A 22,238-nucleotide genomic window follows, 5' to 3' on the forward strand; every position below is an offset into this window, starting at 1 on the left:
ATATTACTCAATACTTACAATGTGTAAGTTGGTGAGATAGGCAGCGAATGGGGGTACGCAAAGTTATGAGACGTGGTCTGGGGCCCTAAGACATATAGTCTGGGACACAGCTTACGAAAGGCAAAAAACATAGAGCAAATAAATTCAAGAGATAGAAGCTTATTTAAAAGGAGGGATTACTTTAATCAGGGGTGGGGAAGGAAAACTTCTGCATTAGTATTTGACCCAGGTCTCAAAAGGATGCAATGGCTTTGGATAAGTAAAGAGGAAGAGGAGAGAGAAGGTGCAGAGTGTGTTAAAGAGTCAAACGACAGTTTGGATGACGGTCCGACGTGAGATGCACCATGAAGTGTATCAGGAGGGTAAAATAGGGCCACGGGGGCCTCGCACGCCGGGTTTAGGAATCTGACGTTATAGACAACTGAGAGTCACCAAATGCTTTAAGCAAAGAGGTAACCCACTCAAAGTGGTATTTTTTAAAAAAAACCGAATCTGGTGGAAATATAAAGTAAGAACTGAGCTGAGGAAGGGGGTAAAGAAGGAGCAAAGTTGGATACATAAAGGCAAAAAGTGATAAAGGCCCAAACCGAGGAAATTCTCCTTCAAATAGAATGGAAATATATGACATTAGACAAGGGATCAAACACCACAAATTCAAACTCAGAGTCTGAATTTATTTTTAATTTGGAGACCATGAAGATAAGGGTATGGGGAAAATAGTCCCACAACTGGCATCTAGGAAAGTTCCTTTCGATTCGTTGATGCAGTATTCTGAATCAAAGATGAAATGTTCTGACCTAAAGGTTCCCGAAGAAGCAATACAGAGAAGTATGAGGAACAAAGAATTTTCTTTGAGCGTTAGAGCTCAAATGTTAGTTTCTCCACAAAAGCCAGTAAAAAGCTTTCCGTCCTCCAAAACAAGCAAACAAGCAAAAGAATCACTTGCATAGTGTTCAGGAACATTCTGTCTGGTGGTTGGCCTCACCCAAGACAACCTGGCCTTGAGTCAGATGATGTGAAACCCTTAGTCCCTTAGGAATTTAGCATCTACCTTCTGTTTCTAATTCTTTCCTTGAAAACATACGTAACTTCAATTGAAAGAAGAGGTGTGTTTTAATCCCCTGAATGAACCGTATTTCAGAGCTGTTTTAATTTGTGATGGCTTCTGTGCTAATTAATTCAACTCTCCGCTTCAAAGCTCCATATGAGAACCCTTAAGTTCTCCAGAAGAGAAAAGTGCCCCATTCTTATTTATCAGTTGACTTAAGGGAGGAATGTAAGTTTAAGAGAGTTTATAAAGTCACTATATTTATCTTTATTACAGATAATTTGCTGATTTTAAGGCATAGTCCATGTTAGAAATTTGGTGTTGCCATGGCCATGACCTTCAATGTCCCTGGATCCTCTTAGCTTCTCATGAACACTAGCAGTCTACCTGTCTAATGGTATAATGTTTGTAAGACAAAATCTGTAAACTGTAATAGTCTTAGCCTCTACTTAGTAGGAGATGAAAGTGTGGTTCTTGTCAAGCAAGTTTAAAGGTTCAAGTATTTATTTCTAGATACTGATAAAAAATTTAGTCACTTCTCCTATGCTCAGTTATTTATTACAGATAAGTTAGGCTCAGGATGTTGTTAAAACGAAGTTCAATTCTAAGAACAGATATTGTCCATTCTTCAAGTTTACTCATTATATAGGGAAAATCGATGAAAGTGTTCAAAGGGTGCAAACTTCCAGTTATAAGAGGAAAACATTCTGGGGATGTAATGTACAGCTGGTGACAATAGTTAACAATACTGTATTGTATATTTAAAAGTTGCTAAGACAGTAGATCTTAAAAGTTCTCAAAAAAATGTTTTATATGAAGTGATGAATGTGTTAACGAAACTTGCTGTGGTAATCGTTTCACAATGTGTACATATATTGGATCATTATAATGTACACCTTAAACTAACACAATGTTATATGTCAGTTATATTTCAATAAAGCTAGGGAAATTTTTGCTTAAAAAAGAAATTTCGTGTTGCATTGTTCATTCTAATTAAAAATTTAAAAGAATATAATTAAAATATTTTTGCATCAAGCCTCAACATCCTTGTGCTATATACTTTTTTTTTTCAGTAGATATGGACATTTATGTGAGGAGTTTGACAAAGCTGGGAGTTTGACAAAGAAACCACATGTCTCAGGAGGTGGGCAGGATCTGGTCCTCTGGGGAGGGGAGAGGAATAGAGTGGATGTGCAATTTCCTTTTCTGACCCAGTTTACCAAAATCTTTACACTTCAATAAAGAGGGAGACTATCCATCTTGAGAGCCACAGATAAAGTAATTTTTTTCCCAAATTCAAGGTTTGTTTTCATTTTCTTAAACCAGAGATTCCAATTTCCACTGAAACTCGAATCCCTTTTCATTTCCTGGAAAACCTGAGAGGGAGTGGCCAGAGGAAAAGGCACAGGACCCTTGCATACTGTGTCTACAACGAGGTGGCCGAGACGGCTTTGGCCATCCAAAATCAGCGCTGTCCACTGCCTGACCCAGTCTCTCTCAGGATGATTGTCACACTTCCAAAAAAACACATCTTTCTAAACATGAATCATGGATTGAGATTTCTGAAACCCCCTTCTTTTCCTTCCACAATTTAAATGAAGCTCTTTCAAAGCCAAAATACTACATCTTTTTTTTTTTTAAACATCTTTACTGGAGTATAATTGCTTTACAATGGTGTGTTAGCTTCTGCTGTATAACAAAGTGAATCAGCTATACGTATACATATATCCCCATATCTCCTCCCTCTTGCGTCTCCCTCCCACCCTCCCTATCCCACCCTTCCAGGTGGTCACAGAGCACTGAGCTGATCTCCCTGTGTTATGAGGCTGCTTTGCACTAGCTTCCTATTTTACATTTGGTAGTGTATATATGTCCATGTCACTCTCTCACTTTGTCTCGAGGTGGATGGACCTAGAGTCTGCCATACAGAGTGAAGTAAGTCAGAAAGAGAAAAACAAATACCGTATGCTAACACATATATATGGAATCTAAATGCTACGTCTTGATTGAAGCCTGAAAAGGTGATAAATGGTAAAGGTTGAAAATTTTCCACAAAGGTAGGTAGACGGGGAAGAAAAAGTCCTTACACTGCACCCAGGCAGGATGTGCTTAGAGGCTCATGACCAACGCTGCCCGCCTGGATCACAGCACTGCTCTCCTGAAGGGACACAAGGAACAAGGGCTCTGCTCACCTCTGAGCTGAGCTCTGTGCGTTTGTCTCCTCCTCCCCAAACCAGGCACAGGACGCCGTTATCTTGAAGCCACGCTTGGCCCAGGGAAGCTGTGTGGAGCTTGAAAGCTGGGCATCACTGCAATGCTGCGGGCTCTGCGTGCTCCCCGGCACCGAAGCTGCACCTGGGAACGGCTTGCTGATGACCAGTTTCCAAGCCGGAGAATTTTTCCTCTTGCTTCAAATTCCTCCGAGTTTCATTTGAAACTCCTGCTAATGAGATGTATCAGGAGTTAAGGCATGTGTCAGAAATGCCAGATCTTTACAGAAAATGCTGCAGGAATATGAAGAGTATGCCTTAGTTTGGGGCAATGGGAAAGGGGTGCTTCCATGGGAGGGAAGACTGAACGATGTGTTATTTGCATAGAGTTTTATAACTCCTAAAGTCCTCTCAGAAACCTCGTACCATCTGACCTTCAGACCGGCTCCACGAGGTTCCTCCACCTCGCAAGGAGTCACCCATAACTCCCATGCAACTAATATTTAGTGAGCAACTAGTATATGCCAGGGGCTGGTGCACCCACAGTAGTCAAGGCCACTGCTCCCACGGAGCTCAGGGTGGAAAGATCATCAAAACCAGCAAAGGAAGCATCAAGGTAACTTAGGAGAGGGAGAGAAGCCATAAGGAAAACCCATCAGGGTAATGTGTTGGTGTGATCGAGGATGGGAGCTGCTCTGAGTGGCGAAGTCTGAGCTGAGAGCTAAGCTGAGAGCAGCCACGGGTGATCTGAAGGGGGGACCCAGGGAGCAGCATCAAGTGCAAACTCAGCAGGTTTGGAGCAGGAAGAGGTTCAGAGTCTCCTACAGACAGAACGAAGGCCAGCAGACTGGCCGGGGCTGAGCGGGTGGGTGGTGAGAGGTGGGTGGGAGTGTGAGCCACTAGGCATAAAGAAACAAGACGGGGGGAAGGAGGAAAGCAGGTTCACGTCTGCTGAGTGTTTACTTTGGGCCAGGCCTTGAGCCAAGTTCACAGCTGTAAGTGGAGGGGCTGGACCTCGGACGAGGCTCTCGGACTCTAGATCCTTTATGTGCTGTGCTATGGCCCACACCCTGCCATCCGGAAGGCCAGCTCTGGTTCACCTAGGTGGAAACGGGAAATAAAGGAACCCAGATATCTTGAATCCTACGTAGAATCTTTTTTACCTGCCAGCCTATCTCCTGAGTGATTTTATATGAGGGACATCATTTTGGCCTGAATTTTAAAAATTGGAATTTCTCTAATGCTAAGGAATACTGTCTTCACATCCTGTCCTTGGCGGCCTCCGGGCTAGAGAATCAGCTCACTGGTTCTATGCTCTGGGATAAATTCAAGCACTGCAGATAGAATACAATTATCAGATGAAACTGAAAAGGTGGCTGAAAAGGAAAAAATAAACCATATTTAATGCCTCCAGGAAATGAATCTCAATGGATCTTGCTTGGTGCTACAAGGAGAATGTCATATAGTTCTTTCCTCCACCCTCCTTTACGCAAGTTTGAATAATCTCTCTGTCACCGCTTTTACATGAACTTGAATTGCTTTCGAAACCTGTCATAGTGAATTAGCAAAAGCAGATAGTAATTCAGAGGGGTGCCAGTGCGGCGTTCCTGAAAACTGCTGGTTGGAAGACTTCCTGCGGCATTATTCGGGGGCAATAACTCACTTTCATCACCATGTGTCAGTGTGAGCAAATGATGGGCTTTCTGTGGTTTTTAGATTTCACTTTCTTAAAAGTCCATCATAAAGATGAAAAGTGCACAGAGAACATCCGCCTTCATCAAACAAGAGAACGAGGAAACGAGCACACCCTGCTGTCACTTGGCGTGGATAAACCAGACGCACAGACCCCGTGGCAGCCCAGCAGGCAGCACTCAGGTTTCAGAAGATCCTTGACTTTGACATCAAGGGCAAACTTGAAGGCTGAGGGAGTGAGGAGTCAATAACAGAGACATGTAAAATAAAACATTCTTCCTCGTGAGCTTGATGATGGGTCACCCCCTCGGAGAAGCCTTCACGTCATGACTGTCCTGTCGCACCTGCCTCATCACTCTCTGTCCTGTCACCCTCATGATTTTCTTTTTCTTTACAAGACTTAGCAATTTCTGAAATCACCCAGTCCATCTCATTCCTTGCTTAGCGACTTCTATCCCTCCCACCCAGAGCACAATTTCCATGAGAAGCAGGATCTCAAAGGTCTTCCATGAGCCCCGAGGAACAATGCCTGGAGCATGGAAGTCCTTGATGAGTATTTAGTGAAGGACTTCTGAATTCACAAAATTCTTATTATACCAGAGGCTATTCTGTACGTTAACAGTGTTGTTTGATCAGCGGTCATAGTAAAGCCTGTGCAAACTAGAATCCAGGCAGTCACCGTGAACCACCCTTGGCTCTGCTGATCAGAGACCGACTATGTCTAACGGTTACTTGGAGGAGGGAATCTTAGCTGTGGAGCAGCTGTAGGTCTATGCACTACGGAAGCACGTTCCTTAGTGAAACCGTGCACAAGCCCCTGTTTCCTTGTCTTTGGAAGTAAAAGGCTGAATCGAGAGTTAATGATGGGAAACGTGAAGATGGAGAAACAAAGAATAGCTGTTGGGCTGGGGAACTGGTAACGCTTTAGACTATAAATCCGCCACATCACAGAGTCACCGAACTCCCAGTTTCCTGAAAGCTATAGATAAAGGCCTGACACACCTTCCTAAGTTGTTTGTACGGGAAGCAGAACCCACCAGATGAAAACTGCTGACTGCAAGAACAGAGACTCCAGACTGGTTGAAACCAGAAGGTCAATGATTCTTGAAACTTCACCTTGATGTCAACCAGTCTGAGAACTGGGCACAAGCTAATCACGCACCTACAGCCCCCTCCCTCCCACTGCCTTTAAAACCCCTTCCGTGAAAGCCACTGGGGAGCTCAGGTCTTTTGAACGAGAGCTGCCTGTTCTCCTTGCTTGGTACCTGCAATAAATGCTATACTTTCTTCACCACAACCTGGTGTCAGTAGGTTGGATTTACTGTGTGCGGGTGAGTGGACCCAAGTTTGGTTTGGTAACAGTAGTAGCTCGAGAAACTGTTATCCACATTCTCAACACTTACTTCTACTTGATGAAAGTCTTAGATTATCACTGAGATTTCTCTACTTCACAAAGTCTAATAGTTTCTGCAACTTTTTATTTTGAAAAGCATTTAAGTCTGAATCCATGAAAAGGGTACAAGAATTGCACAATGGGCACTTTGGATGAACCAACTGTTAATTTGCTGTCACACTTGCTTTCCCTCTCCTTGCACATATGTGAGTGTGTATGTGTGAAAGTATGCATGTGTGTCTATGTATACGGGCAGGTATGTCTATGTGTATGTATGTGCATAAGTGTGTCTTTGTGTGTTTGTATCTGTGTGTACATGGGCATGCATGTCTACATGTCTATGTCTATGTATATGCATAACTGTGTCTTTGTGTGTATGTATCTGTGTGTATATGGGCATGTATGTCTGCATGTCTATGTACGTGCACATGTGTGTTTTTTGTGTGTATGTATCTGTGTGTGTATATGGGCATTATGTATGCATGTGGGTATATGTGAATGCATGTATATTTTGGCTCAAACTACTTGAGAGTTAGTTGTAGACATTAATGTACTTCATCCCTCAGTACTTCACCATGAGTCTCCTAAGACCAAGAATAGTCCCCTGTATGACGATTATCACACTTGGGAAATTTAAAATCGATAACTCTATTCTTGTCTAATAAGCAGTTGATTTTCAAATTTCCCTAAGTGTCCCAACATGTCCTTTATAACTTCTTATTTTTTGATCCAGGGTGCAATCAAGGATCACGCATTATATCTAGCTGTCAAACCTCTAGTTTCCTTTAGTCTAGAATGGTCCCCAAGCCATGGCTTTCTTTTTGTTTGTTTTGGAGGGGGTGGTGTTTCTGACATTGCCATTTTTGTAGAGTACAGGGTCAGTCGTTTTACGGAATTTGCCTTCATTTTAATTTGCCTGATTTTTTCCCTTAGTTAAATCCAGGTTAAAATCTAACATTTTAAGTACCTAACATGACCAATATAAAGTAGATATAAAAAGCTCAGGTCCCCAGAAGGAATTTTTAGGCTGAAATACCAAACCCATGAAAAATAAAAACACTTCCGACATAGGTATCAGGATCAGGGATCACCTGATAAGACCATCTCCTTTTCTGAATTTGTTAAAAGCCCCATTAATATGATTAAGTTAATGTTACTCACATATTAGTCACTCACATCCTGCCTTCAAGAATTTTGCCTCTCTTGGGCTTCCCTGGTGGCGCAGTGATTGAGAATCTGCCTGCCAATGCAGGGAACACGGGTTCGAGCCCTGGTCTGGGAAGATCCCACATGCCGCGGGGCAACTGGGCCCGTGAGCCACAACTACTGAGCCTGCGCGTCTGGAGCCTGTGCTCCGCAGCAAGAGAGGCCGCGCACTGCGATGAAGAGTGGTCCCCGCTTGTCGCAACTAGAGAAAGCCCTCGCACAGAAACGAAGACCCAACACAGCCATATATAAATTAATTAATTAATTTAAAAAAAAAAAGAATTTTCCTACAGGGCTTCCCTGGTGGCACAGTGGTTAAGAATCTGCCTGCCAATGCAGGGCACATGGGTTCGAGCCCTGGTTCGGGAAGATCCCACATGCTGTGGAGCAACTAAGCCCATGCACCACAACTACTGAGCCCACGTGCCACAACTACTGAAGCCTGGGCACCTAGAGCCCGTGCCACAAGAGAAGCCACTGCAATGAGAAGCCCGTGCACTGCAACGAAGAGTAGCCCCCGCTTGCCGCAACTAGAGAAAGCCCGTGTACAGCAATGAAGACCCAACGCAGCCAAAAATAAATAAATAAATAAATTTGTTCAAAAAAAAAGAATTTTGTTACATCCAAGTTTTACCTGCATTAGCATTTATGCAATCTTTTTAAAATTCAATTTACTTATTTAAACTCTTAGCCTATGAAATAATACCAATTTAAATGGTTTTGCTATGCTTGCTCTATTTTTCTATACTATCAAAGTTTACATAGACACCATCTGTGACCATCTAAAACCACCTCCCATTGCACACTTGGGGAATCACTGAGCAGAGTAGGGTCAAACTGCTCTGTGGGCACACGCGTGTGGACAGAATTAGCACAAAAGGCTTTCTCAAGGACTAAGGAAACAAGAGGGGGCCAGGTTGCCAGGCCAAGCCGGGGACCACATTCAAACCAATGACAAGACCTGCAGCTCCTGAGAGACCCAGCTGCTGTCCCTTGACACCAGATGGATTGCTTCTCTGTTCATTTCCCAACCCCTCAGCAGGCAAGATTGAAAACAGGGCCGGGAAAACATTACTTGAGCAAACGCTGACACTGATGGAATCGCTGTGTCCTCCAGAAGATCACTCTTTGTGGCCTGTAAAATACCTGGATTGGATCACGCGATTCCTACGTTTCATACCTTCTACGTTTCCCAGACAAGGAGCTCGAGACCCTGAGATGCCTAGTGGGCTGTCCAGAGTCACCCTGGGAGTTGGTGGTAAACCAGGACTTTCATCCACAACTTCAGATACGCAGCTCCCTGAGCCTATATAGCTATTTATATATAAAACCATACACACCATATACATATATAAAACCGTATTTATACACATATATATAGAACACACATATACACATACACATGCGCACACACACTTACATTGTGTAAAACCACGTTCTGGCTTCCTGAGTGACTTGTGAATGCTCTTTCACCACAAATGCGTCCAGCCCCAAAGAGAAGGGCGTCCCCCAAACCTCAACCCTTGTCATCTTTGCTACTCACCAAACAGCCTTCTCTCCCTGTGTCCCTGCATACATGAACCACGCAGCCTGGAAGGCTTTCAGGAACTCTGCCCATCCTAAAAGATACATTCCTGCCAATGTATAATCACACCATAGAAGGCAGCTTTAGACCTGCAGACAATTACTCTAGGGCTGGACCTGACACCTCCCTTCCCCCTCAGCTGTGACCCTGAGGAACAGAGGCCTGGCCAGCTCAGGGCTGGATACCAGCAGCTGGTGGATCTCCATTGACCCAGGACATCCTCAGGGCCTCTCCCGTCTTTCATCCCCACACCCGCTTGGTTGGTTCTGTGGCATCTGTCTCCTTGGCATCTCTCCCTCACCCTCCCTTCTCAGCCCCGCTGATACACCTTGATGCAGGCCCTCCCTCACCTCCCCCGACACTGTTACGAGGTCTCCTCCCCGTTTCCTGGTCACACTGCCTGCTCCTGGTCACACACCCTCCTCACCAATGGCTCTCAAAATGTGGTCCAGGGACTCCTGGGGGGTTCCTGAGGCCCTTCCCAGTGATCGATGAGGATGAGACGCTTTCCATCATTCTGTAGATATGACTTGACTCCAGTTATGATATAGACTATTTCCATAATACCACAGACACGACACTAAAGACATGACTTGTCTTTTCTGCTCTTCACCTGTCACAAGTGGACTAGGGTTTTCCCAAGGCTTTCTGCCACAGGCTATCACAACAGAATGAACACAGAAGCAGGCGTGGGAATCAGATATTAATGTGATGTGCAGAAACGTAACACGATGCCACTCTCCTCACTGAATTTTTGTTTTGGAAAATGAATTATTTTTCACAAAAAATTGCTTTTATGTTAACACAAAATGTGCTTACTATTGTTATTTTTAATGAATTAGTAAACTTTTTTTTTAATTTCTCAGTTTTAACTTCTAATTTAGCATATTTGGTAAATATGGATAATATAACCCATGTCAACAAAAACTCTCTGGGATCCTCCATCATGGTTGAGAGTCTAAAATGTTTCTGACGCCAGAAATGTGAGAACCACTGCCTGAGTTATTCTCGTAAAGAAAATTCATTTATCAGGTCACACCTCCAATGTAGAAGCCACTGCTATCCAGAGGTAAAGTCCTTATGGATTTAGCAGGGCCCTCGAGGCTGGACGTCCCACCCATCACCCCACTCCCTCCTGCACGGAGCCGACCCCAGCACAGGTGTCCCAAGGAGCTGCAGTGGTTTTGCATTGGGTTGACTTTGCTTTGTTTGGCCTTGTTCTCCAGAGTTCCCTTGCCTGGGGGTTTCAAGTGAAGGTCACCCACAGCAGAAATCTGTGAAGCCACAGCGTCAGACTGGACAGTTCTGTGGCATGTGCAGTTGGGGCATATTATGGGCAACAAGATACAAAAAGACCAAAAAAAAAAAAACCCAAAAAGCCAACTGCCACTTCTGAAGAGCTGGGAGCAAATGCAGGGTCCTGCGCATGCCCCCTGCACACAACACCACCTAAGGGTGGGCAGACCACCTAAGCCACCCCTGTGGCCCGACCCCTGGACACACCCCTACCCCTCACCCCATATAAGGAACCAGCTCCCCCCCTCAGGGAGTGAGTGAGCAAGGGAACCTGTTGTTTGTTTTCACTCCCCTCTGCTGCAGCAGGGGCCCCAGTAAAGCCTTGCCTGGATTTCTTGTCTGGCCTTTGATCAATTTCTACTGATTAAGGAGGCCACAAACCCTGGTTGGTAGCAGGTCTCTGAAGCCCTTTTGAAGCCATTCTCATCAACTCCCGACCCAGGTGCATAAATGACTCTTGTCTTCTTCGTGTCCTCAAGGTGCCCAGCACATATATGTGGCGCTCCACCTGTAGTGCTTTATGACCTCAGTTTTCCATAAATCTGCCTCTCCCTCCTATGTCTGCAAGCTCTCTGCAGTCAGAGACAGGATCTCACAATCTATATTTTTCTTTCCCCAGTCCCTGGAACAAATGCATATTCGTTAAATAACCCTAACACAGGGGAGGTAGAATAAATATGGCAAGTGGGTTTCTAAAGGTCAGACGTCGGGGGAAGGATGAATGAGAAAGGATGGAATTGAAGAATTCCAAATTTCTAAGCAGGAAGGTCTGCATAAGGTTTGTTTGTTTGTTTGTTTACATCTTTATTGGAGTATAATTGCTTTACACTGTTGTGTTAGTTGCTGCTGTATAACAAAGTGAATCAGCTGTGTGTATACATATATCCCCATATCCCCTCCCTCTTGTGTCTCCCTCCCACCCTCCCTATCCCACCCCTCTAGGTGGTCACAATGCATAAGGTTTAAAGTCTTTAAACTTTAGGAGGCATAAGAATTACTTGGGAACTTGTTAAAAATGCCGATTCCTAGTGTCACACCTTCAGATATTCTGATTTAGCTGGTTTGGGGAAGGGCCTACAGCTCTTCAGTTTAAGGAGACACAGGGCCTTCTGATGAAGAGGGTCTTCAGAACACACCTTATGAACCACTAGCAAAAAGACTACGTGGGAGGAGGGATGCTTAGGTCAGCAGTTCTTAAATTAAGCTGTTCTGAGTCACTTGGTGGGGGAAGGTAGGGAGAGCAAGGAAGACTTGATGAAAATGCAGTTTCCTGGGCTCTACCCCAATTTTTCAGAATCAGAATCAGAGGTACTGGACATCCAGTGGGGCTCAGAGTCAGAAAACTTTACTCTCAGTCTTGAGAACCTGGGGCAGAGGTATGAGCTTCCTGTCTCCAGCTAATCACCTACCCTGATCCCTGAACCTTCCTTCTAGGAGGCAGAAGCTATAGGATGCCCCTGGATGGAGGGGATCAATAGTCCTAAGAAAAGGCCTTTTTGGGAGGGGGGGTCATATGAAAGGTTCTAAAGAAAAGATCAGGAGCTTCTGGAAAAATACTCGATTAACAAAAAGACTAATAGGACTGATTCACAGAAAAGACAGACAACTGCAAAGACAAGCCTCTCTCCATAATTTTGTCAATGAGTTTTGACTGTCTGCTTGGTGCCTATGGATTTCTCTCCAGTGGTATCCCATACGGTTTTGTTATTTTTTTTAATTTTTATTGGAGTATAGTTAATTTACAATGTTGTATTAGTTTCCAGTGTACAGCAAAGTGGATGAGTTATACATGTACATATGTCCACTTTTTTTAGATTCTTTTCCCATATAGGCCATTACAGAGTATTGAGTAGAGTTCCCTGTGCTATATAGTAGGTCCTACTGTATATATAGCCCCATACAGTCTTGACCTGCACCATCCAGTATGGTAACCAGCAGTGTGGCCACTCAGCCCTGGAAATGGGGCCTGCAAGACTGAGAAGCTAAAGGTTGAATTTTAATTGTGATTTATTTAAAATTTAAAAACTAATACTCATTCAGTTATTAGAAAATGTTTAAGTATATTTGCTACAACTTGGATATGTAAATCTGATTTTTCAACGGTACATTTTATGAAATCTAAATATAGGTCAAGTGTTTCTGATGAAAATTCAGTGTCCAAAGTGCAATGTGCTGTGGGTATAAAATACACACGAGATTTCAAAGACTCGGTGTGAAAAACATTTAATAAATTTTAATTTGGTTTTGAGTTTAAATGATACTTTTGGAGCTACTGGGTTAAGTAAAATATACTATTCAAACTAATTTCACCTTTTTCTTTTTACATGTGTAGTGTAGCTACTGGAAAGCTGAAATTGCATAGGTAGCTGGCATTATGTTTCTGCTGGGCGGGGCAGTTCTAGTCAAGACTGTGTAAACTGTGACACTGAATATTGTCACTAAATATTTTGAAACTGTCTTGGAACGTCACTCTATAGAGTGAAGTGCGTGTATAAAGTTGTCACCCCAGAGGACCAAAGGCTGACTCCAGAGATGCTATCGTGTTAGAAACACAGTCTTTTCTGGATCTCATCCCTACCCCACCTCCACCCATGATGGAGCAACCTTCAGCGTAGCTGGCGAGTCGCCTCTGAAAAGAAACCTTGGGATTTTCAAGTCCCAATCTGGGGTCTACACACCTCGATCACCCTCTGCATTCAACAGCCTTACTTCAAACAACTTTGGCTTATTTCAAACCACCCCAAAACGGTTTAAGAATGAACACTGATGAAAATATTCAAAATATTACACTCCCCGCTCTCAAAGAAGACCCAACACTATTTTAGATCAAATCAATGGCATATCTCTCCGAAGGGACCAGTTAGGAGGCCAGCCACACTCCTTAGCCATGTTTGTTAAATAAAGTACCGAACAGAAAATGACATTCTTTTATAATCCCTTCTAATGGGTCTTATCCATCTGAAAATTGCTTTGTTTGTTATCGGGTGTTTACTCACACCTTGAGACAGAGGTTTTTAACCCAGGGTCCATGCCCTACCCCTCCGTATACTGTGGCCATAGCTAGAATACAAGGAATCCACAACCGTGGAAGGTCTTTTCTGATTTTTTTTCTCCACTGATCTCCAACTGGAATTTAGCATTTCCTTCAAATTTCAAGGCAAGCAACAAACTACATTAGTATTATCGGTACCCGTGACATGAGCAGTAAAAAAAATCACAGCTTTTTTCCACATGACAACACAGTTGTTCCAGAAATCCTGAAATACCGTTTACGTGCATCATAACTTTATGGTAGTTCATTCTTCCTGACTATAGCCCCTCATACTATACAGGGGCAACTCTTAGTCAATTTCTAATCTGGTCGTCGTTCAGCTACAAAACAGGGAAGGTGCCTTCTCCACCTAGCGACCAGACAACTAGGATGCTTTATAGTCTTAAATTATTTGTTAGAGTTTCGCAAAACTGGACCGTTCAAATGAGAATTTTTAATTCTTCATAAGTTAACACTGTCTTTTGAAATATGAGAGGCATGTGGGCTACAAGTCTATAACAGGCAAGTTCAGACACATCTGATGGTTAAGCTAACTATTAAAGTGTGTTATTTAAAGTAATTTTTAAAATATTGTTGACAGATTGGGCAGTGATATCCATGTGTTTTTTAACTAGAAGCACCTGTATCTAGTAGAATCCACAATGCTACCCAGCTCCCGTCAGGTAACACTCACACTGCCTACTCCACCCACAAGTGAGTAGCAGAAAGTCTCTCTGTATTTCTGTCTCTATTCTTGTCAGCACACAGAAAAGGTGGAGAAAGGAACATTGCTTCTTAAAGAAGTAATGGTGCACAGCTTCACCTGATGAAAGCCCTGGAAGCTGATGATGACTTAGAGTTTTTGGAGCTTGGGAAGCAAACAGTAACTACCTAGTAACTCAATAAAATGCCATTAATTTTCCTGAGAAACCAGTTGGCCCTTCCACCTTCAATATGAAAAGTGAATTAAAATTTTACCTGTTATTTCCAAAGCTATTTCCCTGCATCCATCGAGTACCACACAAATGTATATTTAGAAACAGTACAGCCCTTGCCAATTAAAAAGAAAGTTATGCGGGGTAGTAGTAAAACCAGGCTAGGCAGAAGAAAGTGACACGTATGGGAGGCCCACATTTCCCAGCACTGTTGTCCCAACATTTAGAAAACACCCCTGGCATAAAAACAACGCTGTCGCTTTTAGAAATTTTATTCTGTTTTTCTTTTCTTTTTTTTTAAAACACCAAAACCAAGATTCAGCCACAATTTAACGCTGTCAATACTTATTCTTCATTATACAACTGGCACGCCAACTGTTACCTAAGCACGTCAGACGCTTCAAATCCCACACCCACACATTCTTAGCTCATCTGCACCCAGATATGAATAAAGATGAATAGCATCTTGAGGAAACAGTATCTCCATTCTCAAATTGCAAAAGCCATGGAGGAAAGTCCTCCTAGTGTCTGAAGGATCTCTCTCAGAGGAGCAAGAAAGACCCTGAAAGCCACGATTTTGTCAGAAAAAAAATCACTTCCTTCTATGGCAACCTGCCCATTGGGTATTTAAAATGAAAAAGGACCTCACGAGTCCTTTCCAATGTTGAGGTTCTATGACTCGTGTATAAAGAAATGACTCTTCTTTGTCATTTTACTAAAATTAAGTGAATTATGTTTTTTTGGTAGGCCAGCAGTTCAACTCAGCATCTCTTTACAGAGAAGCGCTCCAGGAGACCCTATGTGGGGTGAACTAGTAAAAAGTTCAGGATGCTAACAGCTTCTTCTCTAAAAGAATTTATGTTTCCTTCATCTCCAAACCGCAGTTGCAGGAAATTTCCAACACTCAAATGAACTGTTTTCTAAATGTTTGTTTATAAATTGGACGTTTCCCACTCCATTCATTAGTGTTCACTCATTCTCTCATTCAACAAGAAGTTACTGAGTGCCTATTAAGTGCCAGGCTGGTGGTAAACATCAGACACCATGGTATGAAAAAGGCACATCTTTGCCCAGATATGTTTCACAAGACGGCTAGGTGCCAGGCTAAATTATAGTAACCTCCTATATTAGTCATCTCAGGCTGCCTGTTAACTTTGTTATAAATTCCATAGACCGGGTGCAACAGGAATTTATTTCTCTCAGTTCTAGTGACTGGAGTCCAAGATCAAGGTGCCAGCATGGTCAGGGTCTGATGAGGGCCCTCTCCTTGGGTTACAGACGGCCATGCTCTTGCTGTATCCTGATGTGGCCTTTCCTGGATGTGTGTGCCTGGAAAAGAGGAAGCAAGCTCTCCCGTGTCTGGCCCTACCCTCCTGACCTCACCCAAACCTAATCACCTCCCAAAGGCCCCGTCTCTAAACACCATCACATTAGGGGTTAGGCCTTCAACACCTCCTTCACAGCAATTGTGCTATTTGACCCATAATGTTAATTCAATAAACTTAAGTGTTTCAAATCCACCTCAGAAGAGGAGGACCTTGGTTTCTCTGGGGTTTGGTTCCTGAAGTGGCTGGTATGGGATGGGACCCCAGACACCAACAGGGGGTGAGAGCTACAGCAGCACCAGACACCTCAGTCCTGAGGGCCCAGGGGGCTTAGGGCTTGGACGCGAGTGAGACAGACCCTGAGGCTCAGATCAGCTCCTGGAGAAGAGGTGGTAGGAGCTCGGCAGTGAGGCCAGAATCCAGATCTGAGGTGCTTTTGTTAAGTCAGGTGTCCTTACTCCAAGGCCTGCCTGCAACTCCGAAGCTTCTCATGATCAAGTTCAATCAAGCAATACAAGGAAACAAACACAGATAACCCCAAATCAGAATAACACCAGGATTCAACGTATTATCATCACAAAGCTGCAATTACAGGGTGCTTTTCATCAGGCCTGATGAAGTAGGCTGCTGGCCTAGCCACCTCTCTACTTTACGGAAGCCAGCATCCACCAAGCTCCCTCAACTAGAAATAATTCCACTCTTCGAAGGTTTGATCGTTTTCTTAAAACCTGCTCGATCAAAGCCAGCCTGGAATGGAAGGTACTCAAAAGAGGGGAAATTTCACAAACGTTAAGTGCAGATCTTGACAGAACCCCGACTAACATCTAGAGCGGCTGACTGCTTCTCAGAGGATCTCCCCCGCCTCGAAAGAACAATCAACACACACCGCACAGAAGTCGAGTGCACCTTTTCCCCAGGATCTTAAATCCAAGCAGAAGCAATCAATCGCTCTCAGCTGGATCTGTGACATCCAGCCTTCCAAAATGGAATGTCAAGCTCCTTGTGATGTTTTTAACAGAATGAAGGGGAAAAAAAAAATACTCCTACATTTCTCTTCCCCCATCTATTGTTAAAATTAAAAAGGCAGGTAAGGCTATCCGGGTATCTTTGGGTGATGGAGATCAGGCTTGGGCTGTACTGAGTGGACATCTCTGCCACAGTCCGTGGGGTCTGGGAAAAATTCTAACACGTGTCGGGTTCTTTGCAAGGGCTTTTATCTACATAAGCCAAAAGGTTCTTTGTGGCGAGGCCGTTTGGCAGAAAACCAGGGCTCCGAGACCCTGAGGCACTCTCACCTGTGGGTCACACAGCGCCCAGCAGAACCACATTCGAAGTCAGGTATTCAACTGCAGACCTTATCCTGGCACAGCTTGAGGACCTAGAATCCCATTCTCCCACAGGAGACTGGATATAGCCTCCGGATAGGCTTTGTTTTGTTAATTTTGTTTATTTTTTAATTGAGTGAGTTCTACCATTAACCATTAGGAGCTTTCGCATACAAATCTGGATGTCTGACATTTTTTTTGGCAAATCCGAAGCTCAGACCCGCACTGCTGCAGGCAACAGAAAGGCAGAGCTAAGAGGAGACCGCAGCTGACTTCCCAGTGGATGTTAGCATAACCCAGATATGATCAGAGCCCCTCTCCCTCCACGCTCTCACGCTCAGCTACACAGAAACTTAACAGACCATGCTGTTCCCTCTTGTGTTCCGGTGCCCATGTGACTATCCTCCTCCTGAGATGCCTCTGTCTGTCTTGCCAGTTTGGTGGGGTTTTGCCATCAGTCTTTCAGGATTCAGTTTCAATGCCCCTGGCTCCATGAAGTCCATTCTGATATGCCTGGAAGAACTAACCAGGCTTTGCTCAAGGCTCTTAAACATTGTCTTCTGCTTGTTTTGTTGAACCTCTCTTCCTATGTGCAATATTCAGTGCCAGGTACATAGCAAGCGATCCATAATGTTGTGATCAATACTAGAAACAAAGACTTTTAAATAGTACTTATCATGTACTAGTCACAGTACCTTATACGTATTAACTCATTTAAGCCTCACAACGACCGATGATTACACCCATTTTACGTAGAGAAAACTGGGGCATGTTAAAAGTTAGGAAATTCTGCCAGATTCACTCACTCAGCTATGAAGTGGCAGGAGAGGGATGAGAACGGAGTCTGGCAATCTCTGGATGAGAAGGTGGATGGACCCTTAGAAGGAAGGGAGGGAGGGAAAGAAGAAGGGAAAGCAAGAGAGAAGGAAAGAAAGACAGATGAGCTATCAGGAGTCGGGAAGTGCAGATGGAGAGACGGGAAAGAGAAGCTTTTGTGGCAGGAAGTGCAAGTCTTTGGGCGAGGCAGGGGCAGTGGTGTGTGCTAGTCAGTTTTAACACGAGACTCTCTGGGAAAACAGCACCGCTTTATAATGCCTGTCAGTTTCTGTGGTGTAGATGCCCCTGCCGTAGCTGATTTCAGGCTGCCGTGTGGCATCACCAAGGGCAGAGTTTCAGAGAAGAAGTGAGAAGCCTTGTCACTACTAACGAGTACTAACACACCAGCTGGAACACACCAGGGCGTACGTGTGCCCAGGAAAATGACAGATGGAGAGATAGGCAGGACCAGGTGACAAAGGACCTATTAAACCATCATAAGGATGTAACCCTCCTGGAGACGACCAGGAGTAACTGAAAAGTTTTTAGCGGGGATTCACATGATTACATGGTCATAAAGAGTTAGACACAGATGAACACACAGTCAAAATTTTAGGAACTCCTCCTCCATCTTCCCTCCATCTTTCCTGAGCGACTATTATTGTTGCAAAAGGAAAGTTATCAGTTGGTCCACTCCTTTCCTACTCTATCCCTTTGCCTCCCCGCTACTCTTCCCTCCACCTTCCCACCCCCATCCCCTCACTCTAGTCACAGACCCTAAGGATGGCGGAGTGCCTCCATCTGTCATTGTTGGATCTGTGGTACGTAAGGTCTGGAAGCCCTAAGCAGGAAAGTGAGCCTGGACCCGCTTAAAGAGGAAGGCCAGCGAATGGCGTATAAATAGAACAATGCCCTTGCAGACCACCGCACTGGAAGGGGCTTCAGAAACCATATACCTTCCAAGCATCCTCTGTCTGAGGAAGGGGAGCAGGGGGCAGTCATCCTAACCAGCCCATCACCACCCAGCTGGTTAGGGCCAAAGCTGGTTGCCCGGCTGCTGATCAAATACTCTACATGCACATAAAGACAAGGTTTCTGAGATGCTGCATCCCCCCCTGCAGAGTCACAGGCTTTCTTAGAAGACACTTTTTTTCTACTAAGCAGGTTCCACTTGACCAGTCGGTACAGACAGACGCACGGCGATCCCCAGGCTCAGGGACCTGCGGTCATCTTCCCCCAGCACCGGACAATATGAGCCACGTGCTTCGGGAACACTCCGTGACCTCAGTCCGTCTCCGTCACTCGAGGTCTTGTGATCCAGTTTAAGAATTCTCCAGATCCCTAGGAATAGGGCAGATAATGCCAATTCCTTGGGCCAGAGAAGTGAAAACTGATCTGGGAAGAGAGACCCCAAGGAGGTCTCCACAGCTGAGGGACCCTGTGATACAATTTGCCCAGACCCATCCCAATTCACACCCACTTCTTAGAGGAACAACTATGCTCCCTTTCATTCTCAAAAGTATCCCGGCCATGAATGATATGGTCACCCCACTCGCAGACCTCCAAGGCATCTATCAACAGGATTCAAGCAACCCATGAGCCCGAATGGGACAAAAGTCATGAATTTGTTTACTAATGTTGAACTACAGTTTAGCGTTTCACTCTATTATAAATGCAGGCCACAGACCTTAAGCACAGGACCGGGACCGGTGATGTTGCCACCCAAGCGTACAGATGGGACGTTTCCCTATCACGGTGCAGGTCTGCAGTCACCGACAGCAGAATTATACTCATCCCACTGGCCCACCATCAGATCCTGTTGTGCGTACACTAGGAGGTCACAATGGTTTATACAGCTCGTGTTATAATCTTACGTATTGCAATTTATATATCTAAACACATCATTCTAGGGTCCCTAAATGTGTCAGACTGCCAAAGGGCACCATGGCATAAATAAGATGAAGAGTCCTTGGTCTGGTGATGGAGAAGCCACATTAACCAAGGACAGGGAGTGTGGGAAAGAGAGCCTGCCCTCTGGCTGAGGTCTCAGCCTGCCTCTGGGTTGATCTAGACCTTGAGGAATTATTTAGGTGCATTATTAATAACTTGTACACCTCTTCTTCAGGCCTTTATCACACCCATTAGCTTTCTTCATCTTCTCTTATTTTTATGCCTTTTTTCCTTATCCTTTGGATTTGGCTTTTACCGAGTATCTCTCAGTCTTCCTGTGTTAACCGCTGGGCCCCCTTCCTTTGGGTGGTCCGTTTCCCCTGATGCTTGACCCTCCTACTCCCTTTCTCTCCTACCTCCCCCCGCTCACTGCTTCTCTGTGGCCTCTCTCCTGGGCCTCCTGACCTGGTGGCTCTCAGCCATCCCTCTCTCATGAGTTTTGTAGCAGATGCTTTGAGCACCAAGGGTCTACTTTATACCTTTCGTTAGGGAAGGGTATTAATTTTGTTGGTAGGAAGTGTTTTTGAGAAGCAACTAAAAAACAGACCGACCACCCAAATAAATGACTACAAAACACTCCATGGCAGGAGATGACGCGACTTCGCCAACCCAAGCTTAAATATAATCTGTAGAAAGGATGGAAAACTTTCCTGCTTGCTAATTGCTCATGACCAGATGTCTAGGGAAGGTCAGCAAGCTGGACCAGGATTCGTCTCAGAGCATAAATTCCCAGTGTAGCCAAGGAAGGGACACTGCTTAGTCACTGCTACCAGGGCGAGCCCTCTGTATGCAGGCCTATGCAAGGACTGCTTTTCTAGACCAGAACTGAGGCTGAAAAACTAGAGGAGAAGCCAGGACCTTTGTGCTTTAGTTCTGGACAAATATACAAGTGCCCGGTGCCTTCTTCCTGCTACTACCAGGGGAAATATTTGTCCAGCTGTCTCTGCCAGCAAGGTACTGATTATTTACATGCAGAATGAAAATTCTATCAGTGACCTTAAAAAAAAAAAAGGAAGAAGAAGAAAGAAAGAAGAAACAGAAGGAAACCAATCTAAATTTGTATTGTTCCATGCTTGAGAATGACTCACAATATTTTATTTTTTATATTTCTTTTCCATTTTACTTCTAATAAAAGGCACAGGGCTTCCCTGGTGGCGCAGTGGCTAAGAATCCGCCTGCCAATGCAGGGGACACGGGTTCGAGCCCTGGTCCGGGAAGATCCCACATGATGCAGAGCAACTAAGCCCGTGCGCCACAACTGCTGAGCCTGTGCTCTAGAACCCGCGAGCCACAACTACTGAGCCCACGTGCCACAACTACTGAAGCCCACACGCCTAGAGCCCGTAGTCCCGCAACAAGAGAAGCCACTGCAATGAGAAGCCCGTGCATTGCAATGAAGAGTAGCCCCAGCTCACCGCAACTAGAGAAAGCCCGCACGCAGAAACGAAAACCCAGCACAGCCAAAAATAAATAAATAAAATAAATTTTTTAAAAAGGCATAAATCCTTTTTCAAAAAGTGTCTTAAATCCTTTTTCAAAAACTGTCACTGGACAAGTATTAACATAAAAAGCAGCTCAGAGAGCTTAGGAGAAATTGAAACCATAAATTTTATAAACTTAACTATCTGTTAATTTATCCTCTGAAAGAGAAAAATCTTGTTTTTATCCGGGTGGTTCTTTTTCAATATGTATTCTTTATTTATTTATTTATTTAAATGAATTATACAGCCCTTACTCTTAGCTTATTCACTTTGGAAAAATATGTTCCAGGCCTGTCAGCTCTTGAGAAGGTTGCAGACTTCATTCTTATATCAAATGGTCATTTCATAGGTCATGTTGTGATGTATTAATTCACCAGGTTTTTACAAAGCACAGGTAGGTAGATACTAGCATGGCAGGTACAAGGGCTGCCATCATGGTTCCCAATCACTTGTAGAATAAAGCTCATGGAAGCCACAATCTGAAGATAAAATAGTAACTCTATGAATCCTATGGATTATTCAAATCTAAACATAGATTAAGATATTATGTTTTTATTTAAAATAAAATCCGTGAGGGAATAGCTTCTCAGGTTCTACTTGCTTATGTTTTCTTTTTCTTTTCTTCCCCCTGCTGTCCTCTTCAAATTCCACAGATGCTTATTATTTGGCTTCTCTTGTTATTTAAAATTGGTCAAGTTCAGATGCTCTAGTTCTTGATTCTCTTTTATTTTTAAGTATCTCACCAAAACCAAAAATTTTATCGATACTTCTTACTGTGTATTGCATACAAATATTTATTCATTGTGTTCTGAACAAAAAGGTTTCTTTTTTTAAATAACATTTTCCCAGAGCCTGTTGCTTAATAATAATTGTTATTCTGTCAACAAACTTGTGTTTATATGATTTAAGATAAATACACCCCCAACGAATTGCCCCGGTAGAAGT

General features: G+C 43.9%; 1 protein-coding gene across 5 annotated transcripts in view; it reads right to left on the minus strand.

The window, feature by feature from the left end:
- The window catches only part of LRRC3B (leucine rich repeat containing 3B), a 98,141-nt gene that overhangs the window by 70,480 nt on the left and 5,423 nt on the right, over positions 1-22,238 (minus strand). For 2 of the 5 annotated variants that reach the window (XM_082460783.1, XM_082460784.1), the window contains one exon: positions 3,241-5,178. The exons of 2 other annotated variants lie outside the window; for them this stretch is intronic. The gene's annotated coding sequence lies outside the window, so the exon portion shown is untranslated. The remainder of the gene's footprint in view (positions 1-3,240; positions 5,179-22,238) is intronic. One more of the 5 variants, XM_082460787.1, reaches the window with a different exon arrangement.

This window comes from Balaenoptera physalus, assembly GCF_965194825.1.
Source record: "Balaenoptera physalus genome assembly, chromosome: 4".
Lineage (NCBI taxonomy): Eukaryota > Metazoa > Chordata > Mammalia > Artiodactyla > Balaenopteridae > Balaenoptera > Balaenoptera physalus.